Genomic DNA, 23,960 nt, shown 5'->3' with positions numbered 1-23,960 from the left:
CATCCCTCTTAACCTCAGGAGTGCAGTGACCTGCAGTACGGTTTACGAACCTCTTTGGCTGAATTGCAGCCTGCAGCTCACACCATCCGCTCGTGTTGGTGCTTCTGCAGCCTGACGTTGCAGCAGGGACTTGCAGAAGTTCCCCTTGCTGCCCCCTGGGCTTCCTAGATGATCATCATCATTCCTAGATGATCTTTGAGGTCCCTTCCAACTCTAACCATTCTATGATTCTATGATTTCACGATTCAGCAGATGTTTTTTCATTACTGCCCTTCCACTCTCCCCTCGTGCCGTGGCCGATGGTTGTAAGGAAGGATGCTGATGTGGAAGAAGCAGTGTTTTCCACTTGCCTGCTGTGCCAGGTCAGTGGTCACTCTTTATCTTTTGTTAACATTCAATACCTATTATTTCTAAACTTTGCCTGATTCCTGTGAAAATGGATTTCTTGTCAAAGACACTTTTTCCTGTAAAAATGAGTCCTCGTGGGTTCTGCTTGGTGTGTGATTTTTTCTTTTCTTTCTTTTATTTTCCCCTAATCTATATGCACATCTGCTGCTATTTCCTCCTGGTTTTCATTTCCAGCACTCATGTGTTTTGTCCAGACTTTACTACCGAGAGGCACGGAAGGACGGCTGGCTGCACCACTGCTGGTGTGTGGACCAACCTAAAATCGTGTCCCCGGTGCTTGTGCTACATCTTCTGCTTTTAGATACTCTTCACACAACTCTGACCCTCTTAGCTGTTGCCAAGGGGAAGGCATTAGCATGAAGATCTTGCTCCTTGGAGGAGCAAAGAGCTCTATTCAAAGCGCTTCAGTCTGGAAGATGAGTTTCTGGGGATGGCAGGAGGCAACCTAAGATGAACTGGGCTTTTATGTAAACAGTCACAATGAGGTCTGATGCTCCTTCGCATGTTGGAGATGAAGCCCTGGATAGGAAAGCATGTTTTGTGGTACTGTCAGTTATAGCTGTGTGCTGTGATGGCTGGGATTAACCAAGGTGGCCACCTTCTCATTTCTGAGTAGCCCCATCAGCTGGGTCTGGGCATGGAGGAGTAACATGGTCTGCAACAGCAGGATCTACACCCACAGACAACTAATGCAGCTGGCCTGGTGCCGTCTCTTAGGAACAGGCTTTATCCTTCCTTTCTGTGCTCAGATGATGTAAGAAGATCTAACCATGGTTTGCCTCCAGCCACTACTGGTTAGTAAGGGAAAAATAACAAAAACTGGGATAATTTTCCTCTTAGTGTGATCTCTAGTGGAAACAAAGCTATAAATGGGATTGCTTCAAGAGAGGTTTATAGACAGACCAGCTGATGCAGTGAGGGGAAAAATCAAGCAATCTGGAAAACCAGGTCCTCAGACCTGGAACAGAGGCACAAAGAAAGTGACAGATACACAACGTGATACCCAGTGATACTGGGATGAAGAGGGGCAGTTACACGGTGTTGTGTTAATTCCTTCATCTTGCAGTCTTTGGTAGCAAGCAGAATTATGAATTTTACTTCTCAAACTACTTTTCTTCTGAACATTTTCCACAAGAATCAGGACTGATACCTCTGAAATAGTGATTGCTTTGTGAGAAATGCTCATCTGCTGCCTCCAGGCTTTTTTTTCCCCTGTACTCTGGTTTGATGACTTTATTCAGATGCTTGGTAGTGGTTTGCTTTGGCACATGCAGAGCTCTTGGTGAAGCATGCCTGGGAGCGTTGTGGTTGGATACACAGATGTTTGTAGCTCTGCTGGGAGATGTTTACTTTAGTAGCAGAGAAGATGCGTTTCAAGTTGGGAATTTCTTGTTCCAGAGCTGTTTGCTGCGTTTTTGGTTTGAACAGAGTTTGTGTTTGACCTCAGTCTGTCTGAGGGCCTGTTTGGAGGCTGCAACTTCCAACTGGGGAAACTTTCAAGACAGGATCTACCTTCTTCACTTACTGGTTGTTCTTTAAAAGTTCCTGGTAGGATGGTATGAGACCCAAGCACCTAAGGGTGGGTGTGTGTCCAGCTGACCACTCCTCTAGCCTCCATTTATAGTTATGGAGCTCATTTACTTCTTTCAGTTAGATCTGAAGGGTGCAGGAGGGGGTCACAAAGGTGTGTGAGTACCTACAAGTGCTGTCATGGATAACAAGAAACAAAGCCAGATCTTAAGAACACCAGCTCCCCCCACCCCCTCCCTCTTCCCAGCTCTACCTCCTCCCCAGTGGCGCAGGGGGACAGGCAATGGGGGGCTGCAGGTCAGTTCATAGAATCATAGAATGGTTAGGGCTGGAAGGGACCTTCAAAGGTCATCTAGTCCAACCCCCCTGCAAGGAACAGGGATATCTCCAACTAGATCAGGTTGCTCAGGGCCTCGTCCAACCTGGCCTTGAACGTCTCCAGGGATGGAGCATCCACCACCTCTCTGATCCACCAGTTCACACATTGTGAAGAAATGTTGGAGAAATCCACTTGGTCTCAGGAGTGGTACAGCCATGAAGCTGATGGAAGAGCTGAGCTGAATGGTGATATCTGATTCCTTTGTGATACAAAGCATGTGTCACATCAGGTGGTGATAACAAGGACAGGCATCCTTGTTTACTCCAGAAAGAGCTATGACAGATCTGGAGCTGGTTTGTAATGTTCTTAAGATATCTACAAATGATGCTTTTATAGGAAGCCTTTCTTATCAGGACTGTCAAGATACAGACATACAGGCTGAGTTTCTGAGGCTGACTGGGTGCTGGCAGTCCATCTCTATAAGCCTGGGCTCCACAGATGGCTGCTCAACACTCAGATCACATATAAATTAACTTTTCTGTCTGGGTTCTCCTTGGGTAGCTTGCCTTTTCTCCAGAGATGGAATGTCACCTTCTGATATAAGCACAGAGCCCTCTCTGGGTCTTCGGAGCTGGAAGGAGCATGCTCTGGTTTAGAGTTAGGGATCTCAGAATCAGTCAATGTTTGTTGGAAGAATGGGATAATGGAGCCTCCGGGTCCTGTTTTACAATGTTTTCTGGGCTGTACTTCACTGGGAACTGGTATGGCTCCTGGGAGCTGCCATTGGGTCCCAGCTGCATGGAGGGAAACTGGCTGAGTCAAAAGCAATCCAGTTGATGGGCATCTCTCCACTGGTTTTGTGGATTTGAGATTGACCTCTTATGGTCTAAGCTCTTGGTGCCTGTAAAAAGCTGGACAAAGCAAGGCTCTGAGCTTGAAGGCCATCTCTTCTCTGATAAGCGTCTGCTCATTGTTACCAGCCTTGGTTGAGGTCTGAGATGTAAGTAGGGGGGGGGGAAGAAAATAATCCATGTGCTGTGATCTTCTGAGCTGGTCCTGAGCCCACTAACAGGTGGGGAGAAGGTTGTTGAAGCTCCCTTTTCCTTGTTGTTCCTGTTATCTTTCATTAAGTGTTGAAATTGAACCACCAAAAAAAGGCAGTCGGAGGTCCCTCTCTCCTGGACTGTGCTCACGTTTTGGCTCTGCCGTAAGCGACGTCCCTGGGAGGCTCTCCACATCGGATAATGGGGTGCTGTACAGCACAGGGTGGGGGAGGAAGTTCTCATCTAAGGAGCCATTAATTGGAAAATGTGAGAGGTATCATTAATGTTGCTTAATGATGCACATGAGGCTTAAAATACTTAAACTCTGTTTAGTAAAAGTAAAATCAGGTTATTTTTTACCCGTGCAATTTTACATCTAATGTTTCAGACATAAAAAGTATTTCATGCGTCATTTATTTACAATAAATTAAAAATCTCTATTAAGTATTATACTGCTGGAAAAATCCTGTTATGAATATGAAACTATTTTTATTGCTTTTTTTCATATGTGGCTATTCCTGCTGTATACTGTGCTTGGGCACTAAGATAAAGCTGGTTTGACATGGCATACTCAAAATATTTTCCTTTAGAAGTATTTGCAGTGGGTTAAAATCGACTATACTAATTAGTGAACATTTATATTGTGCCGTGGCACTTAAAATTAGTGTCTGGGTAGCAGGCAGTGGTGTAGCTGATTCATTCTTTGTTTGGTGCAGGGTACAATGGAGAGATGAAAAAAATGCTGCAGAGGATGAAAGCAAGGAGGAGGGAAGAGAAATAATGGGATATCTGAGCTGTGGCTTGCTGATCACTTGGAAATGCAGATCAAGTCCTGTGTTAATGAAAAGGAAAGCTAAGAATAATATTAATATCATAATATGACCCTTACCAGCTGTGCTACTACATGGTTACTACCTCTTACTTGATGAGGAATGTTGGCTTTCAAAAAAAAAAAGAAAACGGGCTCGTTTGCTGTCGTAGGCTGTTTTGCAGCAACAGTTGACGTAAAGCTTTCATAGAATCATAAAACCATAGAATGGTTAGGGCTGGAAGGGACCTTCAAAGGTCATCTAGTCCAACTCCCCTGCAAGGAACAGGGATATCTCCTACTAGATCAGGTTGCTCAGGGCCTCATCCAACCTGGCCTTGAACGTCTCCAGGGATGGAGCATCCACCACCTCTCTGGGCAACCTGTTCCAGTGTTCTACAACTCTCATGGTAAAAAATTTTTTCCTAATATCCAACCTGAATCTACCTCCCTCTATTTTAAAACCATTACCCCTTGTCCTATCACAACAGGCCCTCCTGAACAGCCTCTCCCCATCTTTCTGTGGGAATGGAAGGGTGCTTTTATAAAGTACATTTGAGGTGGTGGTTGATAGTTTGAGCTTTTGTATCTCACGCGTTTAGTCTTGCAGAGACTCAGAAGTGCTGAATTTCATACATGCTCTTATTTGGACGTAAGACTTTTAGTAAGTTGTTATCTTAATGGAAATGACTGGGAAGTCGTTGAGTATTTCTAATTACTAGAAGTAATAAAAAATCATTCTGCTATAAATTATGCATTTAGACATGTTCATATTTTTCTCTCAAAGATTAACTTTCTTACAGAAGAAAACAGTAAGCATTGAATTGGGCTGCTTCAGAAATCTTTGCTATTGAGCCATTTCAGTTTTAGCAGTAGACAATCACTATTGCTTAAGAAAAATCATAAATGGAGTGGTCTTTCCCCCGGTCCTACCTTGTAAGGTAGGATTTGGTGGCCCATGCATGGCAATTGAGCGTATCTGAGGCACCAGCCTGGGGTTTGGTGATGCAAGGCTGATGGACCACTTCTGTCCTTACAGAGTAGAAGCCAGAGAGGGTGCCCTAAATCATCTCAAAGGACCCTCAATACCAAGTCAGAACTAAGCTAGTGATAATTAGCAGTTTGGGGGTTTTTAGATTTAAGCCTTACATTTAAACTGTTCTGTATTCCTTAACCAACCTGTCCTGCAAAAATACAATATTTTTAAATTCTGATCATCACAGCATGAATGGTTTCATGCTATTCTTGAACCTCTGATCTCTAAAAAATATTCTGTAATTTGTTTAGTACCGGTTTTAAAACTACCTGATAATTTCAGTGCATGTACTCCGTTGCTGTGTTTGAAAGAGGAAGGTATAATTGTTCCTTATTCAGTCTCTGCACATCTGATAAGATTATAATGGTCTTTGCTGCATCGTCATCTCTGGCCTTTTGCTCAAGTGCAGGTATCTGTATAGTCCCTCATCCTGTGGCTCTTTCAGCATCCTTCACTCTACCTGATCTAGGTGCATTGCCCTATTACAAAGGGGTTGGCTGCCACTGAAGGGGCAGGCACATAATTTTATTCTATTTATTTTTTTATTGTTTGGGTTTTGGGTTTTTTTGTATGCTAGCTGTCTTTTTGTCTGCTGCTGGGTTTGGAGCTGATGTTTTTGAACAGCTTTCTACAATGCCACTGCAGTTTCTTTCCTGGAGTAATGGCTAATGTAATATCTATTCTTGTGTACAAAAGGTACAGACTTTTATTTATTGTGTGCGTTACTTTGTAATGACAGATTCTGAATTTCATCCACCATTTTATTGCCCTTCAAATCTTCACAAGCAGGAGTAATTCGATTATCTTGAATAAATTCCTTGCAACCTTGTCAGCTCACTGTCTGCTCCCTCTTCCAGATCTTGTCTGATGATATCTAATGTCATTTGCAGTACCTCATTTAATGGGTTAGTGCACACCAATATGCCATGCTCCACTTGCTGGAAATTCAAATGGAAAGATGGGCACTCTCTTTTGTCTGTGTATGGCACAAATAGCATGTCTTCCTTCCCCCTCTTCTCCCTTTTTATAGTCATATGTGCTCACTGTATTTGGAGTGTACAAAATAAAGACCTTAGCAAAAGAAAAAAACAAAACAAAAACCCCAGAACAGCAACTACAACAACAAAACATGAAAAAAAAACATGGAAGATGTGCAAAGGCTATGGAAAAAAACTGATTAATTTCAAGGATAATGGTTGTATTAGAAAAACAAAAGCTGTTTTAGACTGAAGAGGTATGACTGCCTAAATATACAATGTAATAACTTAGAATAACTCAGAAATTTATGAGAATGTAATGGTGTAGAAAAAGGGTGAAATTATTAATACTGGTAATGATGGAGAAAAAATGTTAAAAGCTAAGCATAAATAGGTAATGAGCTGAGGTTAGCAAGAGCATCTAGTAAAATACCAGAGATGTTTAAAAAAAAAAAAGGGGGGGATTGCTTGAAGCTTGTAACCATTGACATGGTCAAATTCCTGATTAAAAAATTGCATAAGGCAAATGCTAACAACTCTCTTTAGTGGCTCAGCATAGTTGCTGTCTTCCACAGATCACTCCTATATCGATGCAGTAGGTATATGATGGATTTTAAGACAAGGGAAAATGCCACATTGAAAACTACAGTTGAACCTTGGGGACATCAAGGAAGTCCAATATTGTGATATGTTTGAAATACCTACGATGGAAAGCAGTAAGAGAAAAGGCCATAGGTATTAGGTCTCCAGGACAATGAGATGACCACCAAAACGTTGCCTGCTCTATTGTTTTGCAAGGGGAGATGGACTTGAGGAAAGAGGAGAGCTCTTAGCAAGAAATGCTGGCAGTTTTCCTCTCATTCAACTTTAAACTCACAAGGCAGTGAAGGCTCATGTTGTTCAGTAGAGGAAGAAGGATTATTATGTGTCATAAAACCAGTCTTGGGAGATGTCATCAACCTGGCCAGGAGAACGTCTGTAATCGAAACCGATTTGGTACACTTAATATCCATTTAACTTGTCTAAAGATGTAGTTCCCATGTACTATTTCTGCCAGTGAAGGCTGGTGTCCTTAGTTTTTAGTGTGTAGAACTGGGAGCCTTGACTGTAAAACATAAGAAGGGGGCAATCCTGCCTAAAACATATTGAATTTGTTTTGTTCTTACAGTAGAAATTACATTAGAGATGCTTTCCTAATGCTATGTTAAAAAAAAAGATAAAATTCACCAAAAGCTTGGGAGTACATGGTATTAACCTATAGAGTAGTTAAAAAACAAACAGGAAAACAAACAAAAAACCCAAGACGAAACCAAAGCAAAACAAAAACCAACCCATAACCATTTGTGATATAAAACCCATGTGACTTCTAGAGGCCAGTAAATGTTCTGTAATAATAGTTTTCTTCCTGGATCTGAACTGTAAAACATTAAGTGGGGGGGGGGGGGGAACAAAGAACCCACAAACAAAACACAAAAAAAAATCCCAAACCAACCAACTAAACCAAAACCCTAAAGTAAACCTAGAAGCTCATATTGACATATGTAGTACGAGTTCTGCTTTCATGTATAGCTGTGACTTTCACATACATTTCCTCACCCTTTTCCTCTGATCTCTCTGCTCACTGACAACCTTTTATCTAATTAGTCTTTTAATACCTGCAGAAGTTTTATCATCCTAAACACAAAATCCAGGTATAGTTAAATCACCAATTATGCTGCAGCTGAGTAGCCTCTTAGCTGTGATTTACTGCACTATCAATACCCTGGAGAAGGTGAGCAGAGACCATGGATTGTGAGAGGTACGTGCATTTAAGGTGTCAGCAAACAATGATGGCAAGGTGAATTTACAGGACAGAGGAACAGGAATCATATATTGTACCTCACTCATGTCATCCACAGATTTTTTTTTTTTAAGATTTTGATTTTTGTTGGGGTTTTGGGTGGGTTTTCTGGGGCGTGTGGATTTTTTGGGGTCTTTTTCTGGAGATCCATAAAGTACTTTAGATTGTAAGGTACTTGTAGAGGTGTGTAATTCAACCCCTGGTTCCAAGCAGGGCTAACTTCAAAGATGCACCAGGTCGCTGAGGTCCTTGTTGAGCCAATTGCTTTGGAAGTCTGTGAGGGTGGTGATCACGTCTTTTTTCAGACCCTGTCCCAGTTGCTAAGGCCACTTAGTGGATTTATGTTTTCCTCTAACATCTTGTTGGAATTTTCCCTATTGCAAGCTGAATTGATGTTTGGGGTTTTCTTTAGGATTTTCCTGTTAATATCATAAGTTAAAACTTCCACCTGTTGAGCTTTGACCTTCATGAAGGCCTTGTGGCAGGAATGTGGAAAGGATTTTCTTTCCAGTACCTAAAGGGCCTACAGGAAAGCTGGAGAGGGACTTTTTACAAGGGTGTGTAGTGACAGGACAAGGGGCAATGGATTTAAACTGGAAGAGGGGAGATTTAGGTTAGATATAAGAAAGAAATTCTTTACATTGAGGGTGGTGAGGCACTGGCACAGGTTGCCCAGAGAAGCTGTGGCTGCCCCATCCCTGGCAGTGTTCAAGGCCAGGTTGGATGGGGCTTTGGGCAACCTGGTGTAGTGGAGGGTGTCCCTGCCCATGGCAGGGGGGTTGGAACTAGATGATCTTTGAGGTCCCTTCCCACCCAAACCATTCTATGATTCTGTTAGTGCCCTCCTCACTGAGTGACAATTTCATGATTAAAAGATATCTGGGTTTGTTAACCACGTACCTTCTCTCTACATCCTGAGCACTGTGTAAGGTGATAAGCAGAGATAGGGAGCCCTGGAAGGGCTTGCAGAACAGTCCAAAGCCCCATAGGTGCTAATGTTCCTGACTTTGGATGAGTCTGCCAGCAAATTTCATCTGTTCTAGACCTCCTATGGTGCAAGCGAAGTGAGATCAATTCTGGGCAGCGCAGCCTTGAGGGAAGGAGAGACTGTAACTGGGTGTGGATCTGAGGCAACTGGTGCTCTCAGTATAAGAGAACAATGCTGCTGAGCTGCTGGTGGTTGAGTCCGTGGAGGCAAGATGACCAGCTTTGATGTTGGGGCAGAACCAGACGCATGCACCCATTTCATACCTGCCTGCTCTCCACCACTACAGTCCTTCCATAAAGATGTTTTCCTGGGAGACACTTGCACTTTCTGCACTGTTCATAGCTGCACGTGCAAGCTCAGAATTGAATGTTTGTCTGAGCTACTTCTTCCTCTCTTGAGAACTCCATTACAAGATGGATCAAAAGCTCCAGGGAAGTGTAGTATGGCCAAGTCAGGCAAACACAAGGAAGGAGAAGAGCTATTTAAGTTAGAAGATTAGTGCAAGAGCTCAACTTTTAATGCATTCAGACTGAAATGTTGATTGTTTTCTTGCTATCAAAGCAGTAAGATTCAGAAGTAAAACTCTAGAACAGTTTCTCTAGAAAAGTTTTAGGTGTTTCTTGGAAGGATGTGCCTGATTGTTTTAGTGGGAAGTTTTAGGGGTCAGTTTGCTTCTTGTTTTCTACAATTCATAAAATCATAGGATGGTTTGGGTTGGAAGGGACCTTAAAGATAATCTAGTTCCAACCCCCTGCCATGGGCAGGGAAACCCTCCACTATACCAGGTTGCCCAGTTCTCCCCCTCTGGCACCATTCTTCATCAGTGTAGCCTTTAAATAAACTGGGTCCAGTATCAGCACCATGAGGCTGGTGCAACCTGCCTGTCCTTTAGCACATCCAGGCCCCTGGTGCTACAGGTGATGATGCTTGAGCTCATAGGTGAAGAAATCCTACAGGCAGCAGTATTCAATGTATTTAGTGCTCCCAGTTTGAAGCTCGTGCTTAAAATAAGTCAAAGCTTGGATCATGGAAATATCCTGCTGAAATAAAACATGACACTGCTACTGCTTGCATCTTTGGGGACAGAATATGAAAATAATCAATCCTATTGTTTCACACACTGTTAGCAGGTGAGCAGCTATTGTAGTAATGAACGTGATGAAAGAGTTCATCCACCATTCTCCAGCCTGAAACAAATCACTGGTGTGTCATACTGGTGTTATTAAGCTGTAATGCACGACAAGCACTTTGTCACCCTTAAGGATGCGTTCTGCAATGTTGGTGCTCAATTATACCCTGAAACCAAAAAAAAAAATGTTGAAGAGAGTAGTGATGGGCTGTACCCAGATCAGAATATGAAGTTTTTCAAGTTTTTAAGACAACTCCAATGGTGCTTTACTGTGTCTGTGTACATGAGTGAGAGTACAGAACTACCAGAAACTATTTTTCTGGGAGTGCCAGAAATAAATCTGAAGTATTTCACATGTGTGAATGGGCTGTTGGAGAGCATACTGGAAGATGGCTGGTTTCCCCCGTGCTCACCCATCCTTTAAGTCCTTCAAAGGCCATGTTTGAGCTTATTAAACATTGCTTCAAAATGAACTTGCTTGCCAGACCCTTCTCGCTGGGTTAACAGCAAACTTGGCCTTTGCACTAACGAGCCGTTTCAACTGCCACAACGTTATGAAAGTAGCTGAGGAAATACTTTATCCTTGAATTAGGCTTATGATTTTTAGGAATTGTGTTGGTTTATAGTAGGCTGGATAGCATGTCTTTCCTGAAGGAAAGCCAGCCTTGAAGTTAAGTACCTGCATCTCCCAAAGCATGCTGCTGCTTGCTGGGAATCCCAGCTGAATTGGGCTGTTCCCAGTTACCTAAATGCTGCCCGAGACTGTGTGTGTGGGAGGGCTGTGATTAAAGGGGGGAAAAAAAAAAAAACACCACACATAATTGATTTGCTCAGAAATGAGCTTTCATGTTGTTAGAGTTTAGTGGTGAAAGCAAATGAAGCATAGCTATGAGAGGATACTTTGCAGAGCGATGATATGAATTAAGTGATTATTTTTGTTTGGTTGTTATGGATTGCATTTGTTTGGGATGGGGATGAATCCTCTTAAGCAACTGAATCTGTTGCTCCTTTTGGAAGCACAAAGAACAAACGGTTTCTAAAGTTTATTTTGTCTTTGTTTTGAATTTAAATGTTCATTTTAACATTTAAAAATGAGAAAAAACAGGCTGAGAGAGTTGGGGCTGTTCAGCCTGGAGAAGAGAAGGCTCCGGGGTGATCTTATTGCAGCCTTCCAGTACCTAAAGGGGCTACAGGAAAGCTGGAGAGGGGCTTTTTACAAGGGTGTGTAGTGATAGGACAAGGGGCAATGGCTTTAAACTGAAAGAGGGGAGATTTAGATTGGATATAAGAAAGAAATTCTTTACATTGAGGGTGGTGAGGCACTGGCACAGGTTGCCCAGAGAAGCTGTGGCTGCCCCATCCCTGGCAGTGTTCAAGGCCAGGTTGGATGAGGCTTTGGGCAACCTGGTGTAGTGGAAGGTGTTCCTGCCCATGGCAGGGGGGTTGGAACTGGATGATCTTTGAAGTCCCTTCCAACCCAAATCATTCTATGATTTTGCTGGATGAAAAGCAGACGCTGAAAGAGGACGTGGAAAGCAATAGGAGAATCCAAAGGGCACGTCCCGTGCTGCAGTGACTCTCATCTGGAAGCACGCTGCTTTATTGCTGCTCCATCCCAGTCTGTCGTGGGCTTTTATGAGAACGTTTGGATTGCTCTCCTTGGCAGACTGTGTCTCTCCTTGATGTTAGTGCTGTCATAGCAGTCTTCAAAACTGCTCCTTGAGGATCAAGTTTTTATTTAGATTACATCGTCGTTTGCGGCAAAAGATAGGATTGAAATGTCAGGTGGCTTCCTAGGACACCTATTGCTCAGTTTCTGCCAAGATTATGGGAAAACTATTCTCCCTTAGAGAGAGGGAAGTTGTGGAGATGTGTTACCAAATATTCTCCCTGCAATTAACCAGTCTGCAAACATGCTGGTGTACGCTCTGGGAGTCCTGGTGGGTTAACTACTGGTTTACTATAATCTCTTGAATTAAATCCTGACTGTTTATAGTCTCTAACATCTGGAGACAGAAGTTCTGCATCTAAATTGTTTTTTCTCTCTAGTGCAAAATTTTTTGTGTTTCAGATAGATTTAATCAAATTGCTGTGTCTGAAAAGAAAGAAGTGGCTTTTTTGGAAAGACGTAAGAAATTCTTTATTTCAGGCCTTGCAGAAGAAAGCTATTCTGTTGGTTTGGAATTGTGTGCAATGTAACGTTACAAAGTTGATTTCAATGTTGTTTGAAAATACTCTGAGCTGAAATATGAATCATTTAATTTCATCTAAAACTATTAGTAATAATAACACTACTGTAACTGTTTTCATTATTGATTTTTTTTTTTATTTTCTGTGCTTTGTCTCTGCAGTGGGTGCCTGGTTAAAGCTAGTGAATATTTCAACTCGCTGTAAAACTTTTCGTATGCAAATTTGAATTGAGACATTCCAGCTTTACCTGTTGGCAGGTTGTGGGTTTCATTTGGATACTTTAAAATTCTTTCTGATGTTTTGCTTGGGGTTTGTTTTTCTTGATATCCCTTGTTTGCTGTCCTGAGCTCTGTGAATTTTTGTCAAACAGCTACTATCTTATAGTCATGACAGAATGTGAAACAAATTAGGTGTGAAGTCAGAAGGGCCAATTAAATCACCTAGTGTGACTCCTGAAAAATGTCATGTTGTGACATTTCATATATTAAGCCCTATAACACAACTGGTAGCTTGGTTTTGGGCTAAGGCAGAGTACATAGAGAGAAATACTGGCTTTTCCCAAAGAAGCTACCGCTTGGCTGCTTGTTCCAACAGTTTAATTGTGTTCTTTTATTTTGGTTCAAAGGCTGGGCTATCAGTCACGCTCTTAAAAATAATGCATGCTTTGCATAGGATGGATTTCTCTGGCCTCATGCTCTTAAAAAGCTCTCTTCTGTTCAGCTTTCTCTCCTGGATTGTAGAACCCTTTGGAACCCAATATTTTTAATTCCTTTGATGGTATTTACCCACTTAAATGTGTTCATTCTCTTTTTTTCAATGACATATACTGTTCTCTCTAGATCCCTCATTTAATAGCATATGGAACATTGCAGAGATACTGACTTGAATAAACATCTGATTTACTCTCTGTAGTTGACAATAACAGGGTCATATTGGAAGTTTTATCATCCCATACAGAAGTTACCAACAAGTAGAAATTATTCTAAATCTGATGAGAATTGTATCCATTATGATATTGTCTGGGCTATTTACAGAACCTACAGAAATACATTTCTGAAAGCGTTCCTCTAAGATTATCTCTTTCTTGCAGAATTTGCTTTTGATAACTATAGTATTGAGCATATCAGCAAGAATATTCTTGGGAAGTGTGTTGACTTAATGGTGACTTATGAGCTCCTTGGTGTAGAAATCCCATTGCTGTGTTGAAACTATTTATCTGGAGGTAAACATGTTCGTGTCAGCAGGATGAAGGCCTGATCGTGAGGACTAGAGAACTTTATTTAGCATCCTGAAATGTTATTTTGTGAGAATTTATACACTGCAGACCAAGGCAGTGATCCAGAATCTGTTGTAAAGGCTGCTTAAGGATGATTTATGAATCACTGAGCACCTCCCTGTTGATTTAGATTTTCCAGATGTTGCTGGACTCAAAGGCTAACAATCAGTGATGTAGTGATAGGACAAGGGGCAATGGCTTTAAACTGAAAGAAGGGAGACTTAGATTGGATGTAAGGAAGATACTTTTCACTCAGAGGGTGGTGAGGCACTGGCACAGGTTGCCCAGAGAAGCTGTGGCTGCCCCATCCCTGGAAGTGTTCAAGGCCAGGTTGGATGAGGCTTTGGGCAACCTGGTGTAGTGGAGGGTGTCCCTGCCCATGGCAGGGGGGTTGGAACTGGATGATCTTTGAAGTCCCTTCCAACCCAAACCATTCTATGATTCTAAGAAACCAGTTATGAGTGGCATTGCTCAAAGGTGAAATATTAATATGAATTTATTAGTATGTCAATACACTTATCAATAGCTTAGATGTTGGGGAGCACCCTCATGAAGTTTATGGATGACATCAAATTGTTCAACCAGGAGAAAGGAAAGTTGAAGAGAGATCTGATCACCCCACCTAAAGTTGAGCGATAGAGAAAATAGAACAAGACTCTTCTCAAAGGTGAACGGTAAAAGACCAGTTGCAGCAAGGGAAATACTAGCTGGACACGAGGAAAAAATTTCTCCCACTTAGTTGCCAAGAGAGGCTGTGTAATCCCCATTCCTGAAGATTTTCAAAATGACGAGGTGAGATCCTGAGCATCCTGGTCCAGCTTTGAGCAGAAGTGGTCTGGAGACCTTCAGAGGACCCTTCTCCTCAAAGCCTTTCAAGGGTTCACTTCCTGCACTTGTGTTTATGCATGCTCAAGGGCACTAAAAAAATCTATAAAATGTTTAACACTTACTTCCAAGGATGAGATGGAAAGAAACTTGTTCAGAAGCTCCTGTGAATATGAATTTGTAGATGTCAGTGGTCAGATTAGAAATCTGACTCTTGGAGTTGTTGATCTAAGAAACTGTTCCATAGGACTATTTCTTTTTTTTTATCTAAAGTGATGAAATGAGCAAGAATTTGAGAAAATGACAAAATGCTTCAACGTGCAATCACTATGCTGAGTCACATCATTTAGATTTAGTTGAATTATTTAAATTACATAAAATTATTTACTTTTCAATATGAGAAAAATATGAGCGAGCTTTTAGTTTCATTTGCTTAATGCCGTGCAATGCATAAAGTAAAGCTTGTAAATTTGCTGCTGAAAACAGTGAAAATTGAGGGGAAAATGAGGTAAATCTGCTGCGGGCAATTTAAGAGAGATCATGCTCTACAGAATTGTAGGAGAGCAAGGACCATGGCAGAGACTGCAGCAGGTTAGGAGGAGAAAGTGAGCTGAGCAAATCTCTGAAGCTGATGGGATGTAACGCTTCAGTGATGAAGTTTCTGAGGATTTCTGTTTCCCTTGCTTCGCTCTGGATCAGGTTCATAATGACTATATGGCTGCAGTGTATCATCCTTTTGGAGAAAATGCGGTGGAACTATATTAAAAGGGAAAAAGTTACTATCTAGTGGTGTTGAGAAAATAGTACTCTCTGTTCCCTGACAAATATCATCTGGGAACATTTCAAATTGAAAGCCTTCTGATCTGATGTCAGAAAATGGATGTCAGAGTTATTACCAGGATCTATTTTCCAATCCCTTTCATTAGGGTGTTAGCAAAATGTCCTGCTTTACTGAAATTAAACCAACAGAGAGATGTGGGTAGAATTCACATGAAGTGCATGCTCTGCTTTGGTGGCAAAAAAAAAAAAAAAAATACAGAAAACAAAGAGGGGGGGAAAAAAAGGAAAAAGGATGGGGAGGACACTGGTATGAACAGGGGCATCAAAGCATCTGCCACTAGTTGCTCCCACCACCCTCCCAAGGAAGGATGTCCTGGCTTGGGAGCCCACGTGGGGTGACAGCCCCATGTTGCGTAGCTCTGCTGTTAAGAGGAAGGAGGAGATGGAGACACCTCATGCACAACTTGGCCCCTCTTCTGGGAGCTTGTGGCTTCCTCCCAACGGCTGCGTTGTGTGGATGAGTCTTTGGCAATCACTCTTCCCTCAGCCCGAAGCGATGCAGCTGCCTCTCTTTAGGAAGAGTGGATCACGCTGTTGGAGGAGGAGGGCTGCTCCTTGGTCCCTGTGCTGCTGGACGCACACATTTTTATTAGTTTGGGTATTGGTCTTGGGCTCGACCATCTGTCAAAACCTCCTGCTAATCTTGTTGCTTGGGCTGGATGCGCCAAGAGAAAAGAGCACCTGCCTGGGCTGGAGAGAGGGCACAAAGACCTCATCCATCAGTGCCTGCTGCTGTTTGTCTTGGTACTTCCAGCTCTTCATCATCTTAATAAACAAATAAATGAAAGTCAGTCCTATCCTCCACTGAAGGACAGCAGCTGGAAGCAATTTGGGTGGCATTTTTCATCTTCCACCACAGATACTGTTCGCCTACGTTCCCATTGTCAGATAAACACCTCTTTTAATTACCAAATACTCCTTCCTCCATAAAGCATGGAAAGCCAACTGGCAAAGAGGGTGTGTAATGCCAGGACGTGCCAAGTGCTCCCACACTTTCAGGCAAGGCTGGCTGGTGCCTTGTTCTGGGTTTCGGATGGCTGTCCTCCCATCACACAGCCACAGCTGCTGTGCACGTACGGCAGAGCTGATGCCTTCCGTAACCATCAGATGTGCTATGTATGTGCTACCTACCACAGGATGATGGGAAATTCCCTGGGGGAAAGAAGACATGTTGTCCAGGAGGTGGTAGACTGTAGATTAGATTAGATCTAAGGAAGAAATTTTTCACTCTGAGGGTGGTGAGGCAGTGGAACAGGTTGCCCAGAGAAGTTGTGGCTGCCCCATCCCTGGAAGGGTTCAAGGCCAGGTTGGATGAGGCTTTGGGCAACCTGGTGTAGTGGAGGGTGTCCCTGCCTGTGGCAGGGGGGTTGGAACTGGGTGATCTGAGGTGCCTTCCAACCCAAACCATTCTGTGATTCTATGATAGGTGCAAGCAGAAGCTGCCTTCTGTGTTTTGTTGATAGTCTGGAATAAAATATGGGTATTCTGCAGAAATTAACTGATTATTTCCTTTGCTGTTGTGATATTCAGACAGAATTGTTAAGACAATATTTTAGACTTTATCTGATCATGAAGGCCATACCCAACAGTCTCACTGAGAAAGTGGGATGTGCAGAAGAGAAGACTCTCAAGGTTGGGTTTTAAGACTACGTTTCCCAGATGTAACCAGGCTTTATCTTTTACTGTGCTGCCTAGTTCCCGAAATCCTGTAGAAACAAGTGCTTTTTCCCTCCCTTCTGTCTTGGGAATCTTGCAGAGTCCTCAGTGGTTGTAAAATAAGCCCGTATGATTAATTCTCACCTGCTTGCACTGGTGAGTTTTAGCTGGAAGACCTCGAAGTTGTCGGCTGTGGAATGTGGAGGAGCCCTTGTCCAGTTGAGATACCGACTGCATAATGCTGCTGTGATGCTCAGCTGTGTTAGGATGGAAAAAGCCATTCTGGCATATGGTCCAAATGTGCTGGTGATATGAGTGACTAATTTTTCTGAGAAGTTTGAGTGGGCTGAGGGTAATTTTGTGTAATAACTTGTATTTTAGAGTTGTCTCAGTATTTCACATCTCTATTGAACTAGGTGTAATCCATCACTCTAATTGCCTTTCCTTGGTCAGTTGAATTTATACGCCTGTCTTTATCATACTTAAAAGACTGTAGGTACAACCTTTCTTATTTAGATTAGGATTATTTTTTTCCTAGTTTTTGAAAGGTCACTGTATCCCGTTTCCTAAAGATGAGAATATGTATCAATTTTAGAGCATTAGACCGGAAACACGAGGCAGTTTTCCTAGATTTAAGTGGTATATTAGTCCTGGTACGTGGGGCTCAGCTAGTGTTAACGTGAAGGGCTGGGAGCTGATGCTCCAGTGTTGCAAAACATCTTGGCTCCTTCGACTCCTGTAGAGCTTCTGCCATTTGGATTAGCCCACGTGTTTTCGAGGGGACCAGGAAAAAGTGTCTGAGTGACAGTGGCATGGATTTAGCACGGAAGAGGAGGGAGGATTTGCAGAATGGCTCGTTGCTTACCCTGTCCGAAATTGCACTGCTTTGGAAGATGTTGGACAGATTTAGCTGAGCGGCTGCGGCGCTCACGTGGCTATTCTGGAAGGGATTTAGTGCTGGTTTATTGATATTGGCTTAATTTGCCCACTGTATCGATATGAGCAGCCCAGTTGTGAATTGATTCGACCATTACAGAGGGTGGATTGGTTTGGAGAAGAAAAAAAAAAATCAATTTAAAAAATGTTCTCCCTGAACCAGTAAAACTTGTGCATGCAAGGTCTGAACAGGAGCTGAATGCCTGGAAAAGGAAGTTATTTTGGCTGTAAAATGAACTGACCAAATTAACTTTGGAGCTTGTCACTTAGCAGAGGTCATCAGCTTCTCAGAATTAAGCCTCATGACATGGACAAGTTTATGCTATTGTTATAAATGCAGGAGTGACATCATTGTCCCTGCTGTAATAAACCAGTAGTGCAGATAATAAAGGGACCCTACTGTACATTGGTTTATTTTTGTTGTATTTCTAGTAATGGATGTAAGCTTCAAAATCGCTGCAGCCTTATGTTTTGCTGCTTTTTTTTCATTTGTTTGTTGTTTTTTTTTTCCTAAAATGTATTGGAGAAAATCATAGATTCTATTTCACAAACCATACAAACAATTAGCTTCTCAGCCTGCGCTGACTTAATGTGCAACTAATTTATTTTATATCTATCATACAGGCAAAAGTGAAATCAATAGTACAAACGTAGTATAATTTTAATATATTACTGTCAGAAGAGCAAAGGAAAATAAACCTCATGAATGTGTAATATTTCAATGTTATTTTTTTTAAATAATGGATTCATATTAAAAAGGCTACACTGTAGTATTGGTTTTCCATACACCTGAATTTAGTAAAGATGTTTCTCATATATACACAATTAGAACGAATAAAAAGAAATTAAACTAATGCTCTCATTGTAGTCTTAGTTCAGAACTTCATTTATCAAAAGTTTTCTTAGAAACTTTTTTCGGAATTGTTGACATTTTGCATATTGAGGTTTTTATTTAAAGTTTTAAACCAAAAGAAATACCTTTTCCTGCTTTTCTCCTAACCTGATTTTTCATTGAGAAGATGTAAGCCCTATATATGTGACTACAAATATATGGATGCATATTTAGGAGCAGTTTATCGCTGCTGTCCTTCATGATGCGTATCTCTTGAAATGATTGGCTTGATGAGAAGAATACGATTGACTGAAAGGTCTGCACCAGGACGATGGGGGCGATTTCGGGTGCAGGATGGCAATCAAAGCACGAGGCTGGGACAGCTCTGCTGCCAGTTAAGGACAAGGAATAACTGTGAACTTCTGGTTTTTCTGAAACTTCTTCCAGTTTTTCTAGCTGAGCTCTGGCGTGCCGGTGCTACCTCCTGGCGATGGAAGCACTGGGAGCGACCGTCCTTTGAGGCAGCTGCTGGTGTGACTCAGACCTGCTTGAGAGGTGCTAAAATGACAGTAAAACTTGTAATGAAGGGGAATCACATTGTCCCAAGGTGGCTGTTCCAGCATTTTTACTACCTTTTAGTCAGAAACTTCTTGTCCTTATTGCCTTTAAATCTTGTATGAATCTCTTTCCAATTACTTTTAATCTGCAAGCGAGGGGGCATGGAGAAGAGCTGATGACCCTTCTTTTAACTGGAGTGGTTTACACGTTTGGAGTCTATTTCCCTTCAGCGTTCTCCTATGTTACTTTTCCAACCTTGCCTCAGAAATCACATTCTCTAAATCTGTCACCCTTCCTCTACTTGGAATTTTCCAATTAGTTTAGATTTTTTTTGTAAGAGCGATGCTAATGATGGGACCATGTGCTCCAGACCTCACCAGGGCTGCACAGAACTGAGTAGTTGCTGCCAGTGTTTGCTATCCAGCTGTCCAATTAATAATTTATTTGGAATGGTTTGGGTTGGAAGGAACCTCAAAGATCATCTAGTTCCAACCCCCCTGCCATGGGCAGGGACACCCTCCACTACACCAGGTTGCCCAAAGCCCCATCCAACCTGGCCTTGAACACTGCCAGGGATGGGAGTAATGCTCTATGTGATGTTTCCTTTTCCTTTGTGATCTGTTTAAAGCCTCTCCCTGCAATTTCTGCAGGGGGAAAAGAAAAGTGTGGATTCGGTGTTGAGGAACATGGTTTAGAGACCCTGACAGTGCAGGGTGAATGGTTGGACTCGATGATCTTGAGGGTCTCTTCCAACCAGATGATTCTATGATTCTGGTGGTGTGACCAGCGAAGGTTCTCAATCCTCTTTCTCCTGTATATTTTAGTTTTACTCAAATATAGAGCTTTTATACTTGTGTTTGTTGAATTTCACCCCATCACTTTTTCCTTTTTGAGTGCTCTGTCAGCTGCCAATATAACTGAGACTTTGTTCCTGGCCTCCAAAGGTGCTTGTGATACGTCCTGCTTGCTTGTCTTCTGCAGCTTTTGTAGCTGTCCTTTTTTATTGTTTTGTCTAGCTCATTTAGGAAAGCAGTGAATGAAATCACAAGTATCAGGAAATTATACCTGTCCTTCCCTTGCTCTGTCAGTTTAACAATGTTCTTGGCGTTTTCTCAAAAGTACTTTGGGCAGTGAGGATGTAGTTGCTGTCATGAAAGGAACTGTCAAAAGTCTCAAAATAATGAAATGTTGTCTACTTCTCCTCTGGCCACAAGACTCTTTGCCGTGAGCAATGTTAGTAAAGGAAATTAGATCAGTTGGACTCTGGGTTTAGTAAACGTGTTGCCCGTGTCCTGTCGCCGTGTTTTAAACCCTTAGATATTGCTGTTGACTGTTCAGTGATTTGCTCTGGTGCTTTCCAGCAACTGTTCCTGTGACAGATGTCACCCCACCCCTGGCTGTACTGCAGGGAGGTTTTGGAGATACTCATCAGAAAACGAATATGGAACTCCTTGATCCACAAGATGTTTGAAAACATCTTTTGAGCATCACTGAAACGTATACTTGAGTGATAGTATGAAGATGATACAGAAGTGTGGTTTTTTTTTCTTGTAGTACAAAAAAAAAGTACTTCTGGGCATATAATTTGGATTTAACTTTAAAATTTGGTTTACGGTGCAGTATAAGCAAAATATGACAGTAATAAAATTTAGTAATGAGGAAAAGGGTAGGGTTTAGTATGAGAATTGTGTTGACTCATCCCTGTTGGCAGTGACCTGGCAGGGACAGGAACTGAAGGGGAGGGTGGCTGCTCCTCCACCTTGGAAACCAAAACCAGTACAGCGTTAATGAGGAGACTATAAAAATATGGATGAAATGAGAACAAGATACGTGCTGAGCATTTGTCCAACTGTAAAAAGAAGAGGCACTGCACAAGAAAGAGAGAGAGGAAGTTGAGAAAAGAATACACTTCAGAAACTGAAAAGAAATGAGTGTGTCTGAGAGGAAGGATGCCTGAACATAGCATTTTTTTGTTTGAGCTGCCCTGCGCTACCCGGCCGGGGTCCGGCGGCCGTGTCAGGAGGGCAGATCTCCCCTGTAGGGTCACGGGCTGTATCCCACAGCAGTTACTGGTGGACTTCTGATGGCCTCAAACAACACTAAACACCTTTATGTGAGCAACTGAATCAGGTTCTGAGGTTGTTTGGATTTAATGAATTTTGCCTCCAAGCGTGATTCTGGGAAGCTGTTTACTGCAGGCAGGATCATTTTTGTAACTTATTTGCTATTATTCTGTCTCTTCTGTTTGCTTTACCGTAGCTTGTAGTTTTCCAAAGCAAGCCTAGGATGTGGTGGGGATAAGGACACCATGCAAAGCTGTGATGAATATTTTTTGCTCCAAGAAGAGTTTAGCTCAAAGGATATAATGCCTCTGGCTGAAGTAGTCATACCTAATGATGTGCCTTTAGGAAAAGTGCGTGCTGCTAGAACAGCAACGGGAATTTTGTAACTGAAGCATTTTTACTTTGTGTCCTGTTCAAGATAAGAAGGTGATAACGAATAAGGGATGTTTTTCAGAGTTGCAGACTGGTAGGTGGTCTGAGTTGCTCGCTCTGACATGCTGAAGAACCATCCATAGATCACCTTCATGAGCCGTAAGGAATTTGTATAGCACTCTCTCCAAATGGAGAAACTCATTTACTTATTCTACTCCTACTTGTATGGAGCTTACCTCCTTGGCAGGTGTTTGCTGATTTGATCCGTTGGATGCTGCATGTAGCTGCGTTCAGATGACATGGCAAAGCTCTGCAAGACCCGGCATGCGTGGCGTGCTGATTTCAAGTAACGCTTTCCATTTCAGATGAGCAGTGAATTGGGTTTAGACTGGTCTTCTCTTTATCAGCAGAGAGATGAGATGGCTGAGGAGCTTTTCACCTGAGCAGCAAGTTGTCGGGAGCAGACTATAGTTTGTGGGCCCTTCCAACAACACAGTAGAAGAGGAGAGGAAAGGGGAAATGGCTGGAAGAAACCTCTTCAGTGTGTTTCTCAAACACGGATTTAAACTGAAAGAGGGCAGATTTAGGTTAGATATAAGAAAGAAATTCTTTACATTGAGGGTGGTGAGGTACTGGAACAGGTTGCCCAGAGAAGTTGTGGCTGCCCCATCCCTGGCAGTGTTCAAGGCCAGGTTGGATGAGGCTTTGGGCAACCTGGTGTAGTGGAAGGTGTCCCTGCCCATGGCAGGGGGGTTGGAACTGGATGATCTTTGAGGTCCCTTCCAACCCAACCATTCTATGATTCTATGATTCTCTGTTTCTCATGTCATTCCAGCTCTCTTACTGAAAGACTGAGGAGGCATCTGCCATGTCACCCGCAGTTTTGGTAGACTGAGATCCCACACTGTTTGACCATAGGGGTGTTTGTTGCTAAAAGGGCCAGACTGCAGGAGGATGCATGCCGCTCTCTGCAACCTCTGCTTCTGAAAATTAAATTCCTCTCCAAGCTCTTTGCCAGGCTGTGCTCTCTGCAGCGTTATCACCTGTCTGTAATTGCTTAGCTGAATGCAAATTTCATACCATTGACCACTGCCACATAAATTATTCTGTAGCTTCCTCCATCCCATCCTGCCCTCTGCTCACCACCCCCTCCCCGCAAAGAAAAAACATTAAAAAACTGGCAAAAGGGTGCTAATGCACACAACTGTTACTGCTGCTTTTTCCCACCTCGGGGGATCGTATAATTTTGAAGTCCTCGGGGAGATGGAGAAACATTTTACCCAGCAGCAGGTTTGGTGGTGATAGGCAGGGGGTGTGTAACCATGTTCCTTTTGGTGCATCACTCAGTGATGCTCTGCCCGGTGCCGGGCATGGACCGTGCCGATGTCTGGGCACACTCCAGTGTGGTGGCACCACCTTTCATGGAGGCGATTGGGAATGATGACAGTGCTCTGCTGTCTCACGTTCACCAGTTGTGGATGCTGCTTTCCAACAGCAGGTGTGTGGCTGCCGACTTGTTACATCCCAAAAGTGGGATGAAACAACATCTGCCCTGCTGCACGTGGTCAGGGGAAGGATCTCAGGGAAAGGTCTCTGCAATGCGAGGACAGCTGGGTGGAGTCTTGCAGTTCTGGCAGTGAACTATTCAGCCAAACGTAGAAAGAACTAAAAAAGGGAAGAAGAAAATAAGAAAGGAGAAAGGATATGTGCATGTAAGTATGATTGCAGGAAATATTGTAAGTCAAGACTTCCTTAAACGGAGGATCAGGGCTGTCTCTCAGGGGAGCCCGGACATGTTGGAGGAACAGGCTGGCAGGAACCCCATGAGACTCAACAAAGGTGAATGCAAAGTCCTGCCTCTGGGGGAGGGACAAGCTCGGGCAGCAGTACAGGCTGGGGGCTGGCCAGCTGGAAAGCAGCTCTGCAGAGGACCTGACAGTGATGGATGAGACACGGGCAGGACAAGGTTCAAGAAACAAGTTTCAAGAAGGGAAGTGCTAATTAGGTATTAGGAGAATGAAATCTGCCATGGCAGTGGACAGGCTTAAACAGGGGCTCTGAGCTGAGATTTGATCTCCAACCTCGGAGATCAAAACTCACCTGGACAAGGCCTGGAGCAACCTGACCTAATCTTGAGATTAGGTCCAACTTCAAAGTCAGCCTTGCTTTGATTGAGGGCTGAACCAGAGACCTCTATAGGTCCCTTTTGACCTGAATTCCATAATTCTGCGGGATGTACAGAGAAACCTTCCTATCCATCCTAGAGGGCTTAGAGTATGTGTGTGAAGTTTCACTGCAAGATGGCTGAATATTTCCTTACAGTAAAATGCACTG

This window comes from Tauraco erythrolophus, chromosome 6 (genome assembly GCF_009769465.1).
Source record: "Tauraco erythrolophus isolate bTauEry1 chromosome 6, bTauEry1.pri, whole genome shotgun sequence".
Classification (NCBI taxonomy): domain Eukaryota; kingdom Metazoa; phylum Chordata; class Aves; order Musophagiformes; family Musophagidae; genus Tauraco; species Tauraco erythrolophus.
This window is presented reverse-complemented; position numbering follows the sequence as displayed.